The 26601-nt window shown below is 34.4% G+C and overlaps 1 long non-coding RNA gene across 1 annotated transcript; it reads left to right on the top strand.

The window, feature by feature from the left end:
- LOC129030801 (uncharacterized) lies at positions 1-26462 on the top strand. Its single transcript, XR_008500755.1, has 3 exons — positions 1-86; positions 4736-4851; positions 26377-26462. It is a non-coding gene; the product is annotated as an uncharacterized LOC129030801 (long non-coding RNA).
- The last annotated feature ends 139 nt before the right edge of the window (positions 26463-26601 follow it).

Here is a 26601-nt window from a genome sequence, read left to right as displayed (position 1 = left end):
AAATTAAATTTATGTTCAAGTGCTATTTCTTTACGGCACTAAGGAACAAGCATTTCAAACACAATGAATGAGAAAAAATAAACATGGTAAGTATGAACAATTATTAATTCTCAGAAACTTAAAAAAAGATAAAATAATATAGAATGTAAGAAACAAAAAAATTCACAATTTCTAAAAAAATAAAAAGAAAAGGGAAAGGACTCTAGACTACTATAGAACCCAACAGTGGGTTTTCCAGTTTTTGTCTCTGTATTATGTGTACTCTGTATTTTGGTATCTTTATGTGAACTTAAATGTAAATAGTATAAGCTAAAACAAATTTTTTATACATATAGATGAGAGAAGGATTTCCAGAACCAACAGCTGGAAACAAGTTTCAAAAATTGTGGCTATTGAATGATCTTCAGGAGAAAAGATAATGATCTATACATTCATGTATATATTGCAAGTTTTATTTTCCCTAAGTTGACATTAGAAAGGCACCTTAAGGTTACCTGTAGGTTAATTACTATATTTCATTAATTTTGCCACTTAATTGATTATAAGACTCATCACTAATTCATGTATGATTATGAACAAAAAAGTTTTTATAAATTTAATCATAAATATGGCTGCTTTGTTTCTGAACCCTCCTGCATAATCAAACATTTCATTTAAAAAATGACTCAGTGTAATCTTTCTGATACCATTTTAAAAAGGAATTAAACTCAGTATATATAGTAACAATGCAGCACACAGAACAATTGCAATGAAAAAAATAGCAATTATCAAATCTGTGAACATGAAGGCAATGAAAACAACTTTATGGCTCCTGATTGGCTGACAAAGATTGTAAGACATCAATAAGATAAAAATCCATTTTATGTTTGATATTTGAAACAATGTGAATCTTAAAAAAATCAATGAAATACAGTACATCATATTTTACTTGCAGCCCACTGCCATCTTCAGGACTTACTCCTTCCAGTTAAAAATGTTGGTCCAAAGAAAAGAGGAAAAAAAAAAAAAAAAAAAAAGAATAGGTTGTATTTATACTCTGTTGTCAGTCAGACAACACACATCTATAAAGTATAGGAACACCTAAATTCAACTGCTTGTGGAATTTAATTGCAGAATAGTTCCTGTTTTATGCATTGTTCCCAGACCCAAATTGTCACCTTTACTGTTTATATTTGATAGAGGGAAAGTTTGTCAGGTATTGGCAAGCTACAGCACCTTTTCCTCTACTTGTTTCTGTATAGTTGGAGAGCTTTGAATTATTTTTATACTTTTAAATGCTTGAAAAGGTAAAATAAGAAAATTGGATGTGAAAAAAATTTTAAATTTTAGTGTCCATAAATACAGCTTTATTAGGCTGAGCATAATGGTGCATGCCTATAATCCCAGCTACTTGGGAGCCTGAGGCACAAGAATTGCTTGAACCTGGAAGCTGAAGGTTCTAGTGGGCCAAGATTGAGAGACTGAGCCAATTTATCCAGTCTGGGTGACAGAACGAGACCTTGCCTCAAAAAAAAAAAAAAAAAGGGGGGGGGAAAGAAAAGCTTTATTAGAACCAAGCCCCACCTATGTATTTACTTATTGTCTGGCTGCTTTAGCACTATAACAGCAGCATTTAGTTGCTGCCATAAAGAGCATATATGGCCTGTAAAACCGAATCTTTTCCAGAACAAGTTTTTGTATACCTGCTCTACGTAAGTTTCTCATGACCTCTGTTTATTTGATGCAAATTATATTACAACAGGATGACAGTTTGGAATTTTAGTAATTTTCTGTTTTCTAGTTAATGAAGGTATCCTCCCTTCAAAGTTTTACTTGTGTTCAATTTTGCTAATTTCAGTATATTGAAATATGCCAATGTGCTCTTTTTCTTGTATCTTCCTTGGAACTCATACTTGTAATTTTCTAAATAGACTAGAATTACCATAATCACCTCTTCTTTGACCCATGAGATATTTAGAAGAGCTTTCCATCTTTCTGGGTATTTCAGATGTGGTTTTTTTTTTTTTTTGGCCTTTTCTTCTGTTGTTTTTGATCTTGCATATTCTGCCCTGAACTCAGAAAATGTGGTGTGTATAATTTCTAACTCTGTAAAAATGATATATAATCCTTTTTTGAAAACCAATGAGAAATTTTAAAAAGAATGTACATTTTTAGCCATGTACAGAGTTTCAATATATGTCATTTAGAAATCTTAAAATAGATTCATATTCATTATATTATATATATGATTACCAAATACTTTTATTCTTATTTTTTGCATAATTCATCTGTCAAAAGTGGAGGGTGCTGTCTTAACACTTCTGACTAAACTCATTTTAATAGAGGTTTAGATACATAAATGATTTTTAAAATTCATTCAGCAAATATTTCAGGAGCACCTAGTCTCTACCCCTTAAATAATATAGAATACCTGCTGCTATGAAGTGCTCATGATGGGAAGTATTTTACGGAAACCAAAAGAAAGTGAAACAAACTCTTTATATACTATATAGTTTTATTTCAATTCATGCAAGGGCTGTGAAGGAGACATAGGGTACTTTAGATGTGCAATAATGGAGTTTACCTGGAAAGTCAGGACATGTTTTCCTTTTTGTTTTTGTGTTAGGTGCTATATAACCTACGGTTTCCTAGGACTTGTGTGTTGAGGAAAAGATGGTGGCAGAATGAGAATTACAGGCCAAGGAAAAGCAAAAGTGCGAAGGCCTTGAGCAAGGAGGAGCATGAAACTTCAGAAATGAAAGGAAGTAAAGAGGGTTGGAGTGGAGAGAAAAAGGAGAGAATGACAGATAGCACACAAGGCTAATTCCCTGCCTGGAAGACAGGCTAAGGATTCTGGATTGTTTCCCAAGAACAAGTGAACAGTTTTAACAATATGATCCATTTTTCCCCCTATTTCAAATAAATCCGTTTGCAATGTGCAGGATGGTTTGGAGAAGACAGGAAAGACTGGATGTCAGAAGAATATTCAGGGGCTAAAGCTCTACTACCGTTTATAAATGAAGGGAGTTATTCTCATTTAAGTCTCTGAAATTGAGATGTACCTACTTAAAAATTAATATTGTTATCCCTTTTATTTTTTAACAAATTTGCAAAGATTATGACAGAAGTATAGTGTGGCTGATTCCTTTTTACTTCTAGCTTCACAGGTTGCCTGTCCTTGCTCATTCCTGGGTATAGGCCAAGCTAACCATAGGAGGAATTTATAGTTTAACTTTGAAGCAAGGATGACAACAGTCTCTTCCTAAAACTAACCCCCTCCTTGAGGGACTGACATCACCTTTGCACAACTAATTAAAACCACATAATTAGGATTATGGAGAGGGCTAAATTCTGCTAAGATGTAGGCATAGTTTCTATAATCCCTTACTAGCCATGAGTCATGTGGCCTGAGGTCACAAGATTTGTGACTTCACCAATTGCTCCTCTATATAAAATCACTATTGTAGAACCTAATATTGACATTTTAATTTGTTTTTCTTACTTTGCTTTCTGGTAACTGACCCCACCTAGATCCATGACTCATGACTCAACTGGTCCTGTGGCCACCCCACCCAGAGGTGGACTAAGCACAAGAGGACCCTTTCTCACACCTCTATGATTTCACACTAAACCAATCAGCAGTACCCATTCTCTAGGTCCCTGCCCACTAAATTATTAAAACTTTAGCCTCTGAGTTCTCGGGGAGGTAGATTTGAACAATAACAAAGTCTAATGCTTACACTTGGTCAGCCTTGCATTAATTAAACTCTTTCTCTACTGCAACACTACAGTCTCAGTGAATTGGTTTTATCTGTGCACCAGGCAGGAAAAATCTGTTGGGCAATTACAGATCCCTCATGAGTTTACCCTGAATTTTCTATTTTTCTATGCTTCCAGATAAGTCATGATTTCCTTAAAAAGCATATCGTTGATGAGTGTATACTTTTATGTAAAAAACATTGTGTTATCTCATCTTGTGTTGTTGCACATAACTGCTGTTTTCCTCTATATGAATCGACCTTATTTATTCTGCTAATAATGGACTACCAACCCACTGAGCCTAATCATAAAAAATACCTCAGTAACCATAATCATTCATACCGTTGAAAGGAGCTGTGTGAGATTTTCTTTGCAGTATATATCCAGAATCAAATTTCAGTTACATAGTCTGTTTGTATATCTCCTGACTGCCTATCATGGCCTACTTTCCATGAGAAATGGATGAGAGTTTTTATATTCTCACAGCTCACCAACACTTCATATATTTAGTTTTTAATTTTTATAATATATTGAATTGATAACTTTAAACAGAAGTTGTATATTTTTCAAACATACCTAAAAATACAAAGACTAAAACTGGCCTCCTGCAGAAAATAGTTACTTATGCTTGCTTTATTTAAATTTTTAAACTTATTATGCTAAAATGTTTAATTCAAATCTCAGAGTACTAGTTTTTCATTGCTTGTGTGAAATATTACCACAAATTTAGAGGCTTAAACTAGCAAAGATTTATTACCTTATAATTCTGGAGGTCAGAATTATAAGTCAAAATGAGTCTCCCACAGATAAAAATCAAGGTGTTGACCGGACTATATCATATCAACCTGACACTGCATGTTTACCTCTTTTACATTTAAAGGACCTTGTGATTACATTGGGCCCATCCAAATAACCCAGAATAATCTTTTTATTTTAAAGTGACCTTATTAGCAACCTTAATTTCACATGTAGCCTTAATTATCCTTTTTCATTGTAGCGCAACATATTCACAGTTGAGAAAGGGACATTTAGGATACAGACAACTTTGGAGGGCCATTATTCTGCCTGCCACAGAGATATCATCCATATGTGACTCATCTCTAAAAATTAAAGGTATGTTATGTACCCACAGTACCAGCAATTTTTTTAAAATCGTGATCCAAATAAGATCTACCTACTGTTGTTTAGTTATGTCCATGAGTAATTTTTAATGTATATAAGGCTTATCATGTCTACTTTTTCTCATGCAATTGATTTGCTGAAAATATCCAGTCTACCCTTACAGAATATCTCACTTTATGAGTTGTTTTTCTCCTGTTTCCTCATGTTGAGATTTAAGATACTCTTTTTGTTTTTAATCTCAAGCTAGAGCTAAAAGCCAAAGGCGATTCAAGATTAATGTATCTGAGAAAAATATTCATCAGATGATCCAATACATTTCACATTATATCATATTAGGAGACTCATAACATATTCTTGCTCCATTGTGTTGAAGTAAGGTTTTGCCATTTCTTTATATGGTTGAAATTTGCCCACTAACAACAGCCATTTTATCACCTCCACCTTGCCACCGCTAGAAATGTTGTTGGATTTCTAATGCATGATCCATCCACCTATTATCCAAGTGTTTTCCCCACTACCACATTTAATGACTCCTAGACAATTTCCTTTTCTTAATTTGGTCTTATCTGAACTATATTTTTATAAGTCTTGTTTGAAATTTTTGGTTGGCAGATGATGTCCTTGCCAGTATCCCAGTACTGATATAGAATCTCATACATGTATTTACATATATGAGAATACACACACACATACACTTTTACCATTTTGAGAGAGGATGACTAAGTTGATTAGAAGTTTTTCTGTAATGATTTGTAAAGAGAAATGACAGTACTTGTGATTTTAGTAGATAATGATTCAGAGAATATAGTAAAAAGGCAGTATTAGTAAATCTTAAATATATGTGAATCTGTTTAATTCACACGTAACATTCACATGCTTTTTAAAATTCATGTTATACTAGACATTTTAATATTCTAAAAATATTTGATGCCTACGTGGATTTATGAACTCCTTGCAACAACTGATGGCCCCTGCTCTTCAGAAGACTATAAACTTCAGAGTAGAGAACATGGCTTTAAGGAATATGACTTCCAATTTGGAATTTCAGTGGGACTTATTATCTGAATTAATTTTAATCTCTAGGCTATGGAAGTACAATTGAAAATTTGCACATTAATATTTAAGTGATTCATAAAATGAACTCCTTTTTCAGCAACTAAATACCTGGAGGTGTAAAATATTTACTATATTTTTTCAAATTATCCATGTTGTACCCATAAAGGACTATATTTTCAAAAAGGATTCATTTCATTATTCAATAAGTGTTTTACTCGTCTTTGACTATATATCTCTTATTGTTATATGTTAGGGATACAGTTGTGAGGAAATAGATATTGTTATATTGTTCTTGAATATAGAACTTCTAGTTAATTCTATGAAATTGATTTTCTATACATTAGCCAGGGTAAGATAGGAATAATTTTGGCATTAAGGGAAATTATGTTATTTGGAATAGTTTTAGAGAGCCTGCATATTACTTTTGACCATTATCTGTGAGTAACAGACACCAGTAAATGAATAGTAGCTTAAATTTTACAAAATGTTTATTTTTTGTCATCTGGAGGTAATCAGTCAGTCCAGTTGCTGGTGTGGCTCCCTACCACCTAAAGAACCAACAGTTAGTCTTTTTCAGCTTAAACACTTGAACCCATGGTTGAATCCTATCAGTATGATCAAGGGATATACAATGGGAATTAGTTACTATATAATTCTGGAAAGAGCTGGGAAGTAAATGTCTAGGAGAGAGTTGAGAGACCATAGAAAAAGTAGGTAGAAAAGCCTATGAAAAACCTTGTTTCTGTGTAGCCACTGTCTTTGTGGGTCTATTGCCAAACTTCTGAGAGGGCCTAGAGCTGCTGCTGGTTAATTGGGGTGGGGTTTGAGAAGGTAGACACATAGAAGAGGGGAGTGGGACAGGAACCCACTGGCACCTCTGCATCTGCCTGTTACAGCAAGTGACCCTGGTGACCATCCAAGAATAAGAGCTGCTGCCTAAGTGCCCTCCCTCAAATGTATTGTCAATTCTTTTGGACAACTCTAACCCAGAACCATGCAGAAAAGATGATTCTGGGAAACTAAACCGAATTAACGTAATATAAAAAAATCAGAGGTAGAAAAACCTAGTCAGGTCCTCAAAAGCAAAACACAGGGCAGAGAATATTCATTTGGATGCTAAAAAGTCACTTAAACAGTTGGTCTGTGTAGGTTCACTATTGTGAGAAAACTTGGGAAAATAAGATTAAGGTAAATTGTCAAAACTATCGTGAAACTAGCAAAAAGGAGAGTATTTTAAATATGTAGGTAAAATGTAAAGAAAATGTTGAGTATCATGATAATATTAGGAATCAATTTATAAAATTTAGCTAGTGACCTCTGGGTTCCTTTTCCCTTTTAATCTTCATTTTAAATTATTGAAAAAACTGAACTCAGAACTATTTTGCCTTTTTTAGATGCATATACTATCTGGATGAGTTTAGGGAATGAGAACTGAAGAGTGTATTGGCTAGTGATGGAGTATGTGTTCCTAAGGCATTTGGCAAATGCTTTGAGGGAAATTACTTTGTTCTTATTCAGACAGATACCATCATGTTCTCCCTAAATAAAATGCCTATAACAAGTCATTTGTGTGTGAAGAAAAGGGATTGTCAGTATTGAATAGGAAGCAAACATTTTCAAGATTTATTAAGATAATGGTTAAACTGTGAAGAGACACACATTGGCTCAATATTTTCCTGGTAGCTCAGATGAATTTTGCATGCAGAGAACCAATTGGCTGTACTCATATCTATCCAAGAATACAATGTAATTAGGAAAATGCCTACAGCTCCTAGGAGAGGATGGATGGGAGCTTGCCATCCAGAAACTAGGTTTATAAAAAGCAGGTTCTCTCACTGGGTATGCCTTTGAAAGGAAATACCCTCCAGTAAAGCCTCCTTCCTTTCCACAGTCATCCGGCACTATTTCATACTGCAGTTTCTGAAGAATATCCTACAGAGTAGGCAGCAACAAAATAGACACAGTCTCTACCTGTGGACATTAAGAAAAATATAAAATTTCAACATTACTAAGTTTTGTGGCAGAAACTTCTAGTTTTCCAAAAATGTCATGTACCCTTCCTCAATAGAAAAATAGCCCCAGATTTGATAGCTGGGCACATGTCTGCCTGAATACTACGTTTTTTAGCTTCCCTTAGAGCCGGATGCAGTCATCCAAGTAAGTTCTGCTAACAAGAGGAAATCAGAAGTGGTCAGGGCAATTTTCAATGTGCCCTTTGAGGAAAGGGTGTTCCCTTTTCATTTCACCTTCTAGTCAGGTGCAAATACGGGTATCTTATACTAGGAGGTTACATTAGGAATGGATACTAATTATACAGCTACAGTCATGTGTCATAACAATGTTTTGGTTGGTGATGGATTATTTTTTCTATGTATAGATATATTTAGATACACAGATACTGGCCACTGTGTTAGAATTCCCTACAGTATTCAGTACAGTAACATGCTGTACAAGTATGTAGCCTAGGAAAAATAGGTTAGGTCATATAGCCTAGGCATATAGTAGGCTATACCATCTAGGTATGGGTAAATAAATTCTCTTATGCTGGCACAATGATGAAATTCCCCTAACAATGCCTTTCTCAGAAGGTATTTCCAGCTTTAAGAAATGCATAACTATAATCAGCTAAAAAGAGCCTAGATTTCTGTGGCAGATGACTGCAACTGTTACCACTGCCCCCATCAATAAGTGCAATCTATTTTCCACTCTCTTGAGTGTGAGCTGGTCTTAGAGCTTCCTTTAACCAAGACAATGTGGTGGAGGTGACTCTAACTTCCAACGTCAAGCTGTAAAAGACTTGCAACTTTCAGCTTCAGCCCTTCTGCAAAAATCCTCTTGGAAATGTAGTTGTCATGTAAAAATCTTATTACCTGGAGATCACTATTCTTTTAGAGAGCCCAAGATAAGCATGTTAGAGGCAACATAGAAAGAGAGATGACCAGCAAACCCCTAGCTGCTTGAGCTACACACGAGGCACAAAACATGTGAGTGCGAAATATCCCTGGGACATTCTACCTCTAGCATACACCATGAGGAGCAGAACCACTAACAAACTGTATCTAGTCCAGGACAAAGAATTATAAAAAATGATAGAATTGTTGTGGCTTTAAGCCACTAAATGTTGGAGTGGTTTGTTACGCAGATAACAGATACTGTCTATTCTGTACTCTACTCATCTGATAGAACTCCAGTTTCCTCTTTAAACACTACTCAGGGCAGTTCTGCCTAAATCACAGTTTGACTACAGTATTCATTAAGTTACATGAGATATTCAATACTTAATTATAAGATAAACTTTGCTCAGTTGTAGGCTAATATAAGTTTTCTGAGCACATTTGGGGTAGACTAGGCTAAGCTATGATTTTTGGTATGACTTAAATATTTAAGTCAAAAATACATTTAGTATTCCTAAATGTAAGCTAGGTGTCCATTTAAGTGTAAACTATAAGCTAAATGTGTGGCTTATAATTTTAATTTGAAAACATTTTAAAGATTGTATTGGGAATTTTAGAGAGATGTTTTTACTGTTAATGATTTCACTGTTTTGACTAAATTCACATTTAATTAGTAAGAAGCAAATATATAGATCACATAAATCTTTTTAATAGTTCTGACATGGTCTATAGAAATGGCCAAAATATAATATTCTGCTATGTCCAAAAGCTTGAAAATTATCTGTTTTATCTTTATATGTTTGATGAAAGTCACACAAGTATAATTATTGCTATTGCTGTTCTTTTAGTTTCTGTTATCACATTTTTTCCATCTTATAAATTCTTTTCTATATTCCTTTGAGTTTTGTGGTGCTTTGATAACTCTGTCCCATTCTAAGCACAGTCTCTTAGCGCATGGAACTTTCCCGTCTACCCCATGGAGAAGCAAGAATATTAAGGCATTGACAGCAATTTCCTGCCTAGCTCTATGGGAGGTATGAAAGCATCACATATGGAGAAAAGAACCATATATCAAGTTAACATTCAACAATGTATCATGGTAAAAGGCAACCAGCATCTGCAAGGAAGGAATATCCAGTCCTTTTATAAGATGACATAATATAATAGTTAATGGCCCCAAACCTTTAAAATTCTATCTCTGATTCTAAATCCCCTCCTACCTCTTCTTTATTGAATAAAAAATTCCAAGCCATTTATTCAAATAACATTTAAGATTCAATGGCTATATGAAATATTTCCTATGTAACATTACTGAATAATATTTCTCTTTGTGTAGACTTTGCCTATCCTTGTGACTCAGTTAATGATAAACTTATCATAAAGTCCTCACTGATCATGATAACCCCATTTATTTTCCTTCCTATCAACTCCTAGAGATATTATTCATTAATCACTTGGAAATGACTTCATACTGCCTTGATATGTATTTTTTAACCTATTTTAAGCTTATGTCCTCAACTAGACTTTGAACTTATTTATTAGAAGTATTAAGTTAAATCTTTGTTTTATACCACAGAATCTAAGATAGTTTCATATAGTTATAAATTAATATATTTTCTATTTGACAAAAATATAGAGCTCAAGTAAAAAAAGAAAACAAGAAGTAACCCTGAATAGTTAACTTGGAGATAAAACTCAGCTTGAAGAAAAATAATAACAATGTTTGTTGAGCACATACTATGAACAGAAGTAATTTGCACAGTATTTTACATAGTTTTTCATTCAGCTACTTCAATATTTGCTTACTTGAAATAAACTCTTGGTATTCAAAATAGCCTTGAATCTAGTTATTTAAAATTATGAAATACTCTAAATTATCTGATTCCTATATTTTATGAAAATAAATTACTTCTTATCTGATAAATAATTTCTTAGAGAACCTTTGAGGACATATTAGAGAATGTACTAAAATTCGGAGGGAAGCTGTATTAGTCCATTCTCACACTGCTATAAAGAACTACCTGAGACTGGGTAATTTATAAAGAAAAGAGGTTTAATTGACTCACAGTTCCACAGGCTGTACAGGAGGCATGGCTGGGGAGGCCATAGGAAACTCACAAGCATGGCAGAAGGGCAAAGGGGAAGCAAACCCATGGTGGCAGGAGGGAGATACAGGTGAGTGGTGGTGGGGAAATGCTACAAACTTTTCAAACAAGCAGATCTTGTAAGAATTCAGTCACAAGACAGCACTAGAGGGATGGTACTAAACCATTAGAAACCACCCCCATGATATAATCACCAGGCCCAGCACTCCAGATCACAATTCAACATGAGATTTGGGTGGGGACACAGAGCCAAACCATATCAGAAGGCACATTAGGAGATAGCCAAATCAATACAAAAATTTTGCTATATGGATTATGAAATAAGACATGCAAACCTGCTCCTTAAACTCTGTTTGCTTGTTTTGGTCTAAGCACCAACTGAAATATAATTTCTGTTTGTCTGTTTCTTAAAGCCGACATATCTCTAAATTTTGCCAGAAGCACTCATTTGCAAGTAATGCTCTCCTTATCCTCCTTGTTTAATTTCCATGTCTCGTGATCAAATTCTTAAAAGTTATTTTAATGTTACTTTATGTCATGCTATTTTCTTCCTTTAAATCCAGTTTGGTTTCCCAATAGTCAGCACTTCTATACCCTTAGGCAATATATTTTCCTAAAAGAGCATAATAGCCAACATTTTCTAACCCCTTTGTGGGTTTTTCAGGACTAAAAATTCATTACAATAGAGTAAGTGAACTCCTGCATTTTGTGTCCATATTTACCCCACCAAAATATGGATGTTCTGATTAACACATAATACAAACGCTTTATGCTCCAAATAGACACCTAGAGGTAAGAAGGCACATTTGATTTTATTGCTCAGCATTATGCAAGATGAAAGGGGCATGTGTGTATAATTAAAAAGCTACAAATGTCACTGACTCTGGTCAGAAGTCTAGCTTAAAATAAAAAATAAAATTGAGACACTTGTGTATTTTGTGACTTTGTCTACTTGCCAAAATGGAGAGGATTAAAAAAGAAACAGCTGAGCTGGGAACACAAAGATCTTAGCCAGTGATTTCTTCCTGGCACAGAAAGATCAAAGCAGTACTATTTTTAGGGGTATGGAATAGTTCCTATTCCAATTTTGTCTATTTTTTTGTTGGTATACTAGATTGAGAGAATCATCTATTAAGATTAAAATACTGAGGTTTGGGTCCTTTTGACAGTAAGACACCTTAGTGTCATGATTCAGAGCACAGCCATAAGACCCATTCTTCCTGAGTTCAAATTTCAGTTCCACTGCTTCCTATCCCTAAAACTTGGGAGGATATTTCATCTTTCTGTGCTTCATTTCCCCAGGCGTAAACAAGAAATGATAATGGCACCTACCTCCTGGGATTGTTTGAAGATGAAATGGGTAGATATACAAAACAGTTTAGGAGAATGTCAGGTATACAGTAAGTCCCTATGTGTTAGCTATTGTCATTCTTGTGTACCCTGACCCTACCCCAGGAATCTTAATTTTCTCAAGTGTTCAGATTCATCTTTTGTTCTCTTTGGTTCCTCATTAAAACTTTAGAGAAAGTCCAGCACATTAAAGGGAAAAAAACTAAGTAAAGAATTAGCACCATATTTAACAGGCACTCTATTAGGTGACTTTAATAAGCTTTTAAAAGTAATTATTATGATGGCACTAGTGTTCAAACCCGAGAGACTCCATCTTGAATAGGAGCTGGGTAAAATGAGGCTGAGGCCTGCTGGGCTGCATTCCGAGGAGGTTAGGCATTCTAAGTCACAGGATGAGATAGGAGGTGAGCAGGACTGGTATCACAAGACACAAGTCACGAAGACTCCGCTGATAAAACAGGATGCAATAAAGAAGCTGAAAAAAACCTGCCTAAACCAAGATGTCATCAAAGGTGACCTCTGGTCATCCTCATTGCTCACTATACACTAATTATAATGCATTAGCATGCTAAAAGACACTTCCACCAGCACCATGACAGTTTACAAATGCCGTAGCAATGTCCAGAAGCTACCCTATATGGTCTAAAAAGAAGAGAAACCATTTGTTCTGGGAATTTCCCCACCCTTTCCTGGGAAACTCATGAATAATCCACACCTTGATTAGCATATTGTAAAGAAATCATAAAAATAGTAAACCAGCAGCCCTTGGGGCTGCTCTGCTTATGGAGTAGTCATTTTATTCCTTTGCTTTAATAAACTTGCTTTCACTTGACTCCGTGGACTCGCCCTGAATTATTTTTTGCATGAGATTCAAGAACCCTCTCTTGGGGTCTGGATTGGGACCTCTTTCTGTTAACAATGATATTTCCTATGTATGAATGCTAGCATCCCTTTCAGATGAGAACACTGGGCTTTGGGGAGGAAAAGTTACTTGGACAAGGTCACACAGCTAGCATGTGGCAAATAGTTATGATTACCAGACCAGCCTTATGTGCCAAGTTTAAGATAAACCACCTTTGACAAGAATAAACACTTCATCTTCTGGTACAGTAAGGGGTCAAAGGATGGAACCGAAAGAACCAAAAATTCAAGTCAACTCTACAGTTCTAAGTAGAGAACTGTAGGATACTCGGGGATAGAAGATATTTTCACCTCTTTTATGTATGTGGAATTTTCTACTCCTAGATCTCTGAGTATAATGCTAGAAATTGTTTTCTTCCATCACATGGATTTCATGACCAGAATTACAGACTCATGAAAAGAATCCAGTTTGTTTCTCCAAATGAAAGACCTTGTTTTAGGGATGACTTGATGTGATACTGCAAAAGCAATATCTCAGTAGGATAATTTTTTTTTTAAAGGTGGCAATCAAGGCATGCTTATTTAAAAGACAACATACCACCCACATAGAAACAAGACTTGTAATAATTAGGGAACTATAATCTTCATAAGTCTACTGAAAATTCAGTTTATCAGAGCATCTCAACTAACAAATGTTGGCAAATTCACATTTCAGAAAAAGAATGGAAATGTGGAAATGGAAAATAGGAAACCTGTTGATCTGGATCTAATTCACATCAATAAGAATAAATAGTAATCATAAAAGGCAATTATTACATCACATCTTGAGGTTTTTAGTAAAATACAAAATATACATGCACAAAATGAAGTAACCGAGCTATAGTTCACATATGTTTTAAAGCAGGGAAAGAATTTTTAAACATTATAAAGATATAATCTCATGACTGTTATCATTACCTGTTTATTGTACACCTAGTTTGTCCAAGAGTGTTGTAAAAATACTAGTTCAAACAAAATTACGAACAAATTTCAGGGTGCACATCATTTTCATCATTTTATAGAGAAAGAGTCCAAGACTCACAGAGATTATAGGGCATGTCCAAGTTTACAGGCATCAGAGCTAGGAATTGAACCTAGATCTAGATTACAAGCCTTGCTTTTGGAATACAATAGTAAATGGGCTTTTCAACTGAGAAAATAGAATAAGAGAGATATTAAAAGTACTAAAGGATAAAATTTACATTATACAGTAGCAAATAATTCCTGAAAAAAAAAAGGGTAATTTGACCAAAGCAAACACTCAAGCCCTGTGGCAATTCTGCAAATTATGAAATGGATTTTATCCATGGAAAAAGGTGTAGATAAATGATTCCAGGATCCTGAAAAAAGACCAGACCCAGAATGAATCAAAGTTTGTGAAGTATTAGAAACGTTGTTCACATATATTTTGTTTTTTCTTTCATTAAGTAGGAGAAAGGGATAGGTTCATTGTTCGAAAAAAAGGTGCAGCAATGTATCATCAATAGAATATGGTATGATGACAAAATGAGCTTCAACCTTGTTTTAATATTCTCTTGCAAGAATATAATGAAAGTTCAAAAAGGTAAAAAACATGATAAATAGAAAATTGAAATTCAACGTAATTTGGATATAAAACAGTTCCAACTTGTTTTAGTATGCGGGCTCAGAGAAAGGTTTGTCAGACTACTAAATGAATTTAAAAATGGAAAGCTAAAAATACAATTTCTACTTAAAAGTGATGAGAAAATATAGTAAAAAATGACAACGTATTTTATTTCTAAGCATACAGAATTAGAAGACAGTAAAAAAGAGGGGCATTTTTTTTTGGAAAAAGAAGATAAAGTGGGGACAATTCTTTTAAACGCCTGAAGGACAATTTTATGGAAGAAAATGGTGTATTTTAAAGGATTATCTCAGGAGAATGAAAATAAATGAAGTTTTTAGAAAGGAATATTTTATCAAAAGCTTTAGTCATAAAATTTCTGAAAATTTATACACTGAAATGATTATCCCTTGTGGAATTAGTCTGCATGTGTTTGATGTGGACTTCTTCTTTTTTACTTTATGTTCTAAGTAATTTCTACTTTTTTTCCTATGTGAACAAAACTCATGGTTTTTTAATAGAATAATCAGGAAAGTAATGATTGACAAGTAACATTTAATTAAAGATCTGGTTCAATGTAGCAGCATTGAAGGAAATAAGTGGATATCTGGAGAGATTTCCTGGCAAAACAAATAAGTTTTGAGGTATAATTGACAAAAATTGTGTATATTTAAGCTATTCAATATGATGATTTGATATATGTGTTGTATAATGATTACCACAATTAAATTAATCAACACATTTATCACCACACTGTTACTGTGTGTGTGTGGCTGTGTGCACGTGTGTGTGTGTGTGTGTGTGTGTTCGTGTGTGTGGAAACATAAGATATACTCTTCTAGCAAATTTCAAATAAACAATGTATCATTAGTAACTATAGTCACCATTCTGTACACGAGATCTCTAGAACGTATTCATCATATAGCTGACTCACTTTTTGGAATTAAAGACAAAGGTAGGTCTTTAAATGTTTTTTCATCAAAAAAGAAATTCATACTGATCAAAGATGTAAATGAAAAAGAAAGAAAAACAAAAAAAGTTGCCTAAGAAAATATAAAATATTTATATAGAAATACTTTTTATCAATATGACTTTATCAGATCAATGCTATCTACATTTTAGATAACATTTAAAACAAAAATTAGCAGATCACCAAGTGCGGGTGCTTTTTCTGATCTGTACCTATATATTTTTAAATAGTATTAATATACTGGTTGAGAATTACTTATTTGAAATGCTTGGAGCCAGAAATGTTTCTAATTTCAATTTTCATTGGATTTTGGAGTATTTGCATATAGATAATAAGATATCTTGGAGATGGGATCCAAGTCTAAACACAAAATTCACTTATGTGTCATATATACTTGATATATATAGTCTGAATATAATTGTATACAGTAGTTTCAGTAATATACATTATCTATCACATGAAGGCAGGTTTGGAATTTTTCACTAGAGGCATGTTGTTACTCAAAAAGTTTCCAATTTTAGAGCATTTCAGATTAGGGATGTTCAACCTGTATTATCATATTTTATTTTATAAAATATAAACACTTATTTGCTCTCATTTAAAGTAGAATAGATTTATCTCTGATGAATTTCTTCATAATACCTTTATAGACCATAACCCTCCCCACCTTCACAATTATGATTTTCCCCCTACATGTGATATTTTGAAGATCTTCCTGATAAAGCCAGTGTGTAAGCAGTACTTACTCTCGACATCAAGTGAAGATCTCATGTTAAAAATAGCTTTTTATTAGGAAATCCCTAAATATTTGTATTATAAGGTCTTTTTCTGAAGCAATTTAGTTTTCCACAGGAGAATACCCTAACCTCTTGTCTGGGAGATTAGGATGGTTGCCCCACTTCTAAAACCAAAGCATGGGGAAAAACTCTGGGCGGCCTCAGCGTTGACTTTCACAGACCACATCCTTATCATTTTGAGGCTATTTTTTGTCAATTGCTGGGCTGAGACACCTGAGTGTAGGGCCTCTGTAACTTAAATTCTCTTGAGGATAAACCATGTTTCCTTCCTGACTTTTTAGGGTTAAGGCTAGAGGTATATCGCTGTTTGGGTCTAGGTATAATAGGTCTGAGGTACCCATTCCTTCCTGTTCTCATTCTTCAGGCTTTACTTTAGGTTGGTGCAAAAGTAATTGCAGTTTTCATCATTAAAAGAAATGGTAAAACCTGCAATTACTTTTGCACTAACATAATAATCCATTTACAAGAATATTAGCATCTAGTCTACTCCCTTCTGCTAAACCAATTATCCTAATTTATCTGAATTCAGTCTTCCAAAAAGTATTGAAATGCTTGTTTGCTGAAGTTTTCATTTCCATTTTTTTGGTCTTCATTTACAGTCTTTTCAAGTAAGATTTGAGGAAAGATAGACGATAAAAGTTTGTGGAACATCAATTATTTTAAACGAAATGATTTAGATTTTCTAACCATGACGCTAAAGGCATATTCTGCAAAATGGAAGATTCACAGACCATATTTGTAAGAAATGAAAACCATTTATAAAGGCTAAAAATCACCAATAAAGTCAAAATTAAGGAGACACATAAGGAAAAATAACTTATGACATTAAAAAGTATTGTCAACTACATAAATAAAAACATGAGTACAGGAATGGAACAAAAAGTAGGCAAAATGTATTTGCAGGCAGTTCAAAGAAAAAAGTGACTAACATATGAAAGATGATTAGATAATCAATGAGAGCCAAATATATAGAATAGAATTTCACAGTTACTTAACCGCCACAGTGACTAAGAAGAAAATGTTTGCTGATCTCTGATCTAGATAGGGATATGAAGACATAGCCCCTCTCTTTTACCAATGGAAGTGTAAATTGACTCAATGTACATGGAGAGTTAATTGGTACCATATATCAAAATCTAAAATGCCCTATAACACAGCAACTCATTTATATGAAAGTATTCAGATATATAGAAGAAAGCAAAACTGTATATATAAACTTATTTGCAGCATTCTGAAACAAATTAAGATGTACCTAAATACTAAGGAACATTATAAAATATAATTTATCCACACAATCCATAAAATATAATAATCAGTAGTTGAGAAGAAAGTGTAAGACAGACACACACACACACACACACACAAATAGGGTAAAATATCTAGGATTTTTAAATTGTATTTAGCTACTTCATTTTGTCAAAATCTAGGATCCTTTACATGTAAAGTCATATTGTATATACTGTGCACCAACTTGTTCATGTAAAAGAATATGTTGTTACACAGATGAATGCACTTAAAATTACTGGAATGATACCAAAAAAGTTATAGGTTTTGAAAGAAAAGACTGGGAGATAAGAGGTATGAGAGTAAGTTTTGTTTACACTATTATTTTATACTTTCTGTGATAATATGATTAGAAAATGTACTTACAAATGATATTTGAAAGTTAATGGGAAAAGCATGCTATGTTTTTCTAAGAGAAACCAAAAAATCTGTAATTATGAGCCCATTTTGTTTAAAACTAGGCATATAAAAGTACTAAAAACTTGGTGAATATGTGTATGTACATAAATATACAGGGAGAAACATACAGAGAATATTTGTTCTATTTGCATTTTTTTAAAAAAGTATCTTGTTTGCTATATAAAGTAATACCATAAAACAAAAGAAAATTTAAAAATAGAAGAGGAGAGATTGAAAAAGTGGTTTTCCTCTTAGTAAAATGCTGTACTTCTATAGGAAGCTGAAGTAAATAACTTCTAAAATGTGACTAGACTGTAAATTGTTATGCTGTGTTTAATATTTTGTGTTTATTTTTGTTTAGTGTAATTTCTAATACTTATGTCCATATTTTGAAATAAAATGGCCTTAGTTTGAACCATAAGAAGTAGTGACTCTTTAACCCCGAATTATCAAAAATATACTCTAATAGCTTTTTGTGGTTGAATTTTTTTTTTTTTTTTTTTTTTTGTAAATTTTACTTTAAGTTCTGGGATACATGTGGTGAATGTGCAGGTTTGTTCCATAGGTATACAAGTGCCATGGTGGTTTGCTGCACCTATGAATTTGTCATCCAGGTTTTAAGTCCTGCATGCATTAGGTATTTGTCCCAATGCTCTCCCTCCCATTTCCCTCCAGCCCTTAACAGGCCCCAGTGTGTGATGTTCCCCTCCGTGTGTCCCTGTGTTTTCATTATTTAACTCCCATTTATGAGTGAGAACTTGTGGTGTTTTTATTTTCCTGTGTTTGCTGAGGATTATGGTTTTATTCTAGTACTTTTAGCTAGATTTTTTTTTTTAATTTCAACTTTTATTTTAAATAGAGGGTACATGTGAGTAGATTTGTTACCTGGGAATATCGTGTGATGCTGAGATTTGGAGTACAGATCTTATCACCCTGATAGTTAGCATAGTACTGAATAGGTAATTTTTTTATAACTCCCCTTCCCGCCACTCTCTTCTAGTCCAGTGTCTACTGTTCCCTTATATGTCTATGTGTGCCCAATGCTTAACTCCTACTTATAACCCTATTAAAAATTAGAAAAGGACATGAACAGACACTTCTCAAAAGGAGACATACAAGTGGCCCACAAATGTGAAAAAAAAAATGCTTGGCACCACTAATCAGAGAAATGCAAACCAAAACCACAATGAGATATCATCTCACACTAGTCAGAATGGCTAGTATTTAAAAGTCAAGCAACAAATGCTGGCAAGGCTGCAGAGAAGAAACAACGCTTATGTATTGCTGGTGGAAATGTGAATTAGTTCAACCACTGTGGAAAGCAGTCTGGAGATTTCTCAAAGAACTTAAAACAGAGCTACCATTTGACTCAGCAATCTCATTACTGGGTGTGTACCCAAAAGAAAATAAATCATTCCACCAAAAAGACAGATACACCATATGTTCATCATTGCACTGTTCACAATAGCAAAGACATGGAATCAACCAAGGTTCCTGTCAATGTTAGATCGGAAAAAGAAAACGTGGTTCATATATACCACGAAATACTACACAGCCATGAAAAGGAATAAAATCATGTCTTCTGCAGTAACATGAATGAAGCTGGAAGCTATAATCCTAAGACAATTAACACAGGAACAGAGCAACATTCCTTGAATTGCTACATCTCTTCAGATTCTCTCTCCTCTGAGACCCGTTCCAAGTTCCTCTGATACTCATATTATAGTACATCCAAAATTCCAAAATTGCCTTCACCGACTGCCTCAGTAGCCTCACCTTCTGCTCAGCATCGCTGTAATGCTCCATCAGTACCACTGTTGGTGCAGCAAGGCACGGTTCTGCTTGGCACCCTTCTGCCTTTGTTCAATGTTGCTGTGGCCTGAAATGCTTTCTCAAACCCTCTTACTCCTGTCCTCTCACTCACCCTGTGTCTCAGGTGAGGTTCCTTTCCATATCCAAACTCTGCAAAGTTATCCCATTTGATACGACCCTCTCTTGCATCAGCCTACCTCTCGTGACTAGGTAGAAAGTTGATAACTGCCATCTGACACCACTTCTTTTCAGTGTTGCACATTTCAAATGTTTGTTGACAAGTACATTTTTTCCAAGAATTTATTCTTATTGAAATTAGAGCCTAAGTTTATTATTATATCCAAAGCTTTTTTAGCATACTATTAGGTAAAAGCAGGTCTTTCTAAATATTAGCACATTTAATATAGTTATTACTTAGTATCCCATGTAAATAAGGCCATTAGCTCAAATATATTTTTCTGTTTCCACAAATATACATTGCACTTTTTTATAGTTTATTAGTTTACGTTTTCATTTGCTTGCCTGCAAATAAAAGAATCTCAATTGGAAATTATTAATGAGCATCTAAGACAATCTGGATTAAATGGAATATTAAATTCTAAAAAAGTCTGAGTATATAAAATGTAACACCTTTTTTTTTTGAGACGGAGTCTCGCTTTGTCCCCCAGACTGGAGTGCAGCGGCGCAATCTCAGCTCACTGCAAGTTCTGCCTCCCTGGTTCACGCCATTCTCCTGCCTTAGCCTCCTGAGTAGCTGGGACTACAGGCACCCACCACTACGCCCGGCTAATTTTTGTATTTTTAGTAGAGACGGGGTTTCACCATGTTAGCCAGGATGGTCTCGATCTCCTGACCTCGTGATCCACCTGCCTTAGCCTCCCAAAGTGCTGGGATTACAGGCGTGAGCCCCCACGCCCGGCCTATAACACTTCTTTTGGTACTATCGTTACGTTACTGTAGTCAACTTTAGCATGTTGGAACTACTTTCAAATCATTTCTTTATATTAGCTAAGAGTGTCTCTTAAAATGCTTCAGATACTATCTGAAATTAAATGTGAGATATTAAATACAGTCCTTCTGGGAGATGAAGGCATTTTACTTAATTTCTGTGCTGATCACACCAGGCAAATCTTTAACACATGGCAGAGGGAGAAGCATCCACAGAATATACTAAGGAAGAAATTAATTTTTTTATTACAAGCACTGTGACAAATGCACACATGATCAGGCCAAACAGAATGCACACGAGAATGGAGGATTGGGAGCCTACACTGCATGGAGACCCAGTAAATACTGCCAGGCCTTGCACACTTCATACCTCAAAACAGAAGGAGAAGCTAAGAAACAGTTCTCTCCAGGCAGCAGTGGTAAAAACTAGGAAGAAACTTACTGTCTTTCAATGAAAAGCTGAAGGGAGATGCACTAATTTTTTTCCCTAAAAGAAAAAATTTAACTCTGCCAGCAATGATTTGCTTGCACTTAAAGGGTCTCAGAAGTGTTGAGATCCTTTATCTGCATCTATTCAAAAGCAGATAAATTAAAATGAGATAGCTCAAGTACACCGTAATGAGAGACAGCTTCAAAGGCTGTCTTAAATAACTTGACTAGTCAGTAGTAAACCAGATTTAATGCAAATGAGAAATTATTTCCTCACAAAGCTGGAGCATAATTATCCTGAATTGGTGAAAGAAAACAAATCAATTGATTTTGAATCTTAGAATTTACTCATAAGTAATTTTTCTCATTACAAAATAGACAAAATGTGTTGAATGTTGACTACATTCTGGACGCTTCATTTCTGTTTTGTTTAAACATCTACTCCTCAGTTGTAGCAATTACCACTTAGTATATTGTTTAATATCTATGGTTTATATTATATTTTTCATATCTCTCTCCAAATGTTGTGACATCCGAGAGGGCAGGTAATATTATCCATTTATCCTAGAGATAGGTGATTTATATTTTATGACCATTGAAATCTGCATATTGAGATTCTGCCTGGGCCAATAGGTATAGCAAGTAAATGGCTAACAAAATTAAGTCCAAGAAGCACTAATTGTTTAAATTTTGCGAAGTTTTAATTAGCACAGTTTAGTTAGATAAAACCAGTTCCCTACCTTCACAATTCAAATCTTAGTTATCAAGGTATATTCACTGCAAACAACTGCAAAAAGTGCAAAGTTTTCTGATAGCTCTTCAGTCCACAAATACCTAAAAAACAGTTAAGAATTATAATCAAAGACCAATCACTTCTTTCAAAGTCTGTTGGGTTTGAGCCCTGTACATCTGTTACTCAGTTTGCATACAGAGAGCAAATCACACAGTTGTGTTGTCTCCTTGTTTCCTAGTTATAGATTCATATGCCATCTTACAAAAATCAAAATAGGCCAAGAAAAATGAAAATGCAGGAAAGATAAGGGTGATAATATAGTGACTGAAATTTTAATCAAACAAATGCAGTTATAGAAGCAATAGCTAACTGTGGAAACATTGACATTGCTGCTTTAGATATGTAGCTAGAAGAACTTACTGAAGGCTACTTTTTCAGCATAAATGAAGTGGATGCAACAAAGAATGAAGATGTCCCAGAAGAAATGACACTAGCAAACAACAACAAAACAAAAACAACTTCACATTTTTAAAAGTCTTGAAAATATATCATAACATTGGAAGCACAAACAATAAAATGTTAGAAGCTGATCCTAACGTAAGAAGCATGCTGGGTCAAATGGTATTTCTAGTTCTAGAACCTTGAGAAAGCGCCACAATGTCTTCCACAATGGTTGAACTAATTTACACTCCCACCAACAGTGTAAAAGTGTTCCTATTTCTCCACATCCTCTCCAGCATCTATTGTTTCCTGACTTTTAAATGATCGCCATTCTAACTGGCGTGAGATGGTGTCGGTATCTCATTGGAGATGAGATGGTTTTGATTTGCATTTCTCTAATGACCAGTGACCTACTTAACAAACCTGCACGTTGTGCACACATACCCCAGAACTTGAAGTATTAAAAAAATCCCTGGGAAATTATTCAAGCATAAAAAAATTGAAAATAAAAAAAAGAAGCATGCTGATTCACCAAGGCATAGAAAAGGCACTCACTCCATTGCAGATGTCATAAAATGAAAAGGAAGGCGATCATTTTTCAAACTATTCTTGATTTTTTTTTAAATAACTACTTTATTTTTCATTTCTTTTATTTTAAATTACAGTATGCTAAATAAACTAGTTTTACTATTTTTAAAAATCTCCCTAGGTATTTACAACTGACAGTATGGAGTTTTTGATGTTTTGGCAAATTTTTTTAAGGTCATGGAACAATCATAGTTTTTCTATTGGCTATGATCAATTTGCACAGGTTAATTTGTATGGGCATGTTTATGATCTGGCACTACCATAGAAGGGAGAACTGCCTGTACATGTTATCATTATCACTCTTCACAACAATCATTTTTTAAACATGCTATACCATAAAAATTAGACAGCAAATATCTATAGTGCTGTCAATGAACTACTAGTAATAGTTTATAAGATTGGAAGAACATAGAGTTTCATATTTTAAAGTGACATTTCTGGTCATGTACAACTACAAGGCAGGAGAATTATTTGAATAGCATTTCTGAAAAAAAATTTATATGTATATATTCATTATATTGCTACACATTTAATTCAGATACACATCATTGTAATTTTTCTAGTTGTTTTAAATTTGCATTAGGAACAAGTTTGGTCAATCAACTACAATACTTTCTAGCAGCCACATAGTAAAAACGTCCTGGCTGTGAACTTTTCAGAGATTCCATGATCTCTTGATCATATCATCCTGTTATGTTCTAGTTCCCCGCCACCTCCAGCACTGTTCCCATCTTCTCTACCACCAGTCGATAAACCAATGTTCCTCAAACTGAGATCAAGGTCTTTACTTCTAATCGTGCCCATATAATTCCCACAGCAGCATTTCCCTATAAATAGCTTCAAATGCATGAAGTTACAGAAGCTTCCTCATGTATACTCTCCCATTTCACATTCTAATAGCAGTGGATAGATAGCTATGACTTTGGAATCTATACCTAAGCAAATATTTGGAAAGGAGGTCAAGTCTAACATTTAAAATCATTAGGGGAAGAATTCTAATTGGAAAGAAAAAAGCAACATTTCATTTATTCATGCAAGTCTGAAGTTTAAACCAAGAAAATGAAGTTAAAAATAAAGCAAGGTCAGTTCAATTTGAGGAGAGAAAAACAATATGAGATGGTCATAATTAGGCTTTTTGTCTAATATACCACCACCAAGAGCAATGATCAAAAGATCAGCAGCAGCAATAATAAATAACATTTATTGAGAACTTCCCATGTTCCTGACAATATTCTTCACATGTTAATGCCTCATTTAATGCCCCCTACCTTCCCATGAGGTAAGAATTATCAGGAACCCAGTTTAAAAACAGAAAAACAGGCCAGGCGTGGTGGCTCACACCTGTAATCTCAGTACTTTGGAAGGCTGAGGCGAGAGGATTACTTGATTCCAGGAGTTCAACACCAGCCTGGGCAACATAGGGAGACTCCATCTCTATAAAAAATTAGCCAGGAATGATAGTGTACATCTGGGGTCTCAGATACTTTGGAGGCTGAGATGGGAAGTCAAGGTTGCAGTGAGCAGTGATTGTGCCACTGCACTCCAGCCTAGGTGACAGTGTGAGACTCAAAAAAAAAAAATAAAAAAAAATAAGAAAAGAAAAAGAAAGGAGAAATTAAGTACATCCCCCAAGGCCACACAACTAGAATCTGGATGGAGTTAAAGTCTTTCAATCCAGGGCACATATCCAATAATCATTACAATGTATTTAACATATAGATTCAGAAATGGGCTAAATGCATAAAGTCTCCTTAGCTACTGTCTTATTCCAATCACAGATGGTAAAAAAAAAAGTAATGTAAATAAATGAGCAGATAGCAATAGTTAGATAAACTAACATTTAGGATTCAAAAGTTGAGGGTTTGCACAGCAGTGCCAGCTCTCACTTTCTTTTGCCTGACATTTTTTAAAACAGTTTCTACAGAATGCAACGTGGAAAAGCAGGTCAGTTAATTCAAGTCATTATTGCAGACTTACCAGACATACAAGTTCCAGTACAGTTTAAGTTATTCTTGGTGACAGAAATATAATGTTTAAAAGATACGAATAATCTGATTTTGCTCCAGTTCTTTGAGTTTAAAATCTGGGTAAGAAAAGCCTGTAGAGGTCATAGGGTACACCGCATATGGCATTTTGTTCCATTTCAGTCTAGTTAAGCATAAAAATGGTTCAATTGTACAGTACCAAAATGCGTGCTTGAGGTTTTGGCCCGAGTTTTCTTTAAAAAGAGCTTCATTGTTTGTCCAATTTGAATTCATTGACTGACAACCATTTATAGATTCCATTTACCCATTTCACGGGATACTAAAATCATAGAATTTTACCATGAGAAGTGTTTTGGAGTAAGGAGTTTCTTCTGCTTTCAGACTCTGCTATCTTTCATACTTGATTAGAAGACCAAAATGTGTAGACAATTTTATTTACTAAATATATGACCAAGATTGATTTCATTTTGAGAAGAATTGGGCAAATTATTGACACTCGCATTGTTTAGAAACTATCACAGTTAACCTACCCAGGAGCCTAATAAAACATCTTATTCTTGTGTAAATTGAATCAGCATGTGCAAAAGTCATTTTCATGTTAAATAAATGTGAAGGTCAATGGATGAATAGACACCAAGGGAAAAAAATGGATTTTGTTTCCTTCTATGCTGTTGCTATTAGCCTTTGCATCTATCAAAGATAGTTCATTCTGAAGCCTGCAATTGGGAGGAAACTGCAATTCAAGAAACAGTAAAAGAACACTCTGTACTCTCCTTGAACTTCTCTGCCCCAATCTCTACATAAATTTTCATTTGTCCTCAGTCTTTTGAGATTGCTTTTGAGGAATAATATGGGCTCCCTCTGGTGACTAATTTCACATGTAAACATTCCCATGGCAGTTAATTAAGAAGCTGCAACCTCAGGATCCTGTGCTTGTCTTATACAGAAAAGTATGTAAGGTTATAGGCTTACAGGAAAGCTTTTTGATTCAGTTTTTGTGTTTTTAAGTAAAAATAAATCTCAGAATTTGGCATGCATTTTCCATTGGATGCACAGAGTAAATTTTCATCACTTAACTATTACATTAAATTCCCCAATTGTGTGCTATTTTTATTTTAGCTACCACTATTTGGAATGAAAAGATCTTGATAGTTTCAGAAAACAATACTTCTGACATTTAGACAAAATTAAAATATGTAAAAGTAGCACAACTAGATTTTTTTGTGTATTTTGTAAACAGAGAAAATGGAGTTGATCCAGGAAAAATAAGAAATCGATGTCATGGATAAAGAGGACTTCTCCTGGTCTCGTTTCTCCAAGCAAAACAACTCAGTAGCTCAAGAGACTGGGTAAGGCCTCCTACCCAGCATTTTGTGGCAGATTTTAGATTGCTTATTCAGCTCATCCTTTTTCCTACTTCTATTTCATCCGTCTCCCCTCTCTCCTTTCTGCAAGGAAATAAAAT

This window comes from Pongo pygmaeus, chromosome 12 (genome assembly GCF_028885625.2).
Source record: "Pongo pygmaeus isolate AG05252 chromosome 12, NHGRI_mPonPyg2-v2.0_pri, whole genome shotgun sequence".
Classification (NCBI taxonomy): domain Eukaryota; kingdom Metazoa; phylum Chordata; class Mammalia; order Primates; family Hominidae; genus Pongo; species Pongo pygmaeus.
The sequence above is the reverse complement of the archived record's forward strand: the minus strand, read 5'-3'. Positions and strand labels throughout refer to the sequence as shown.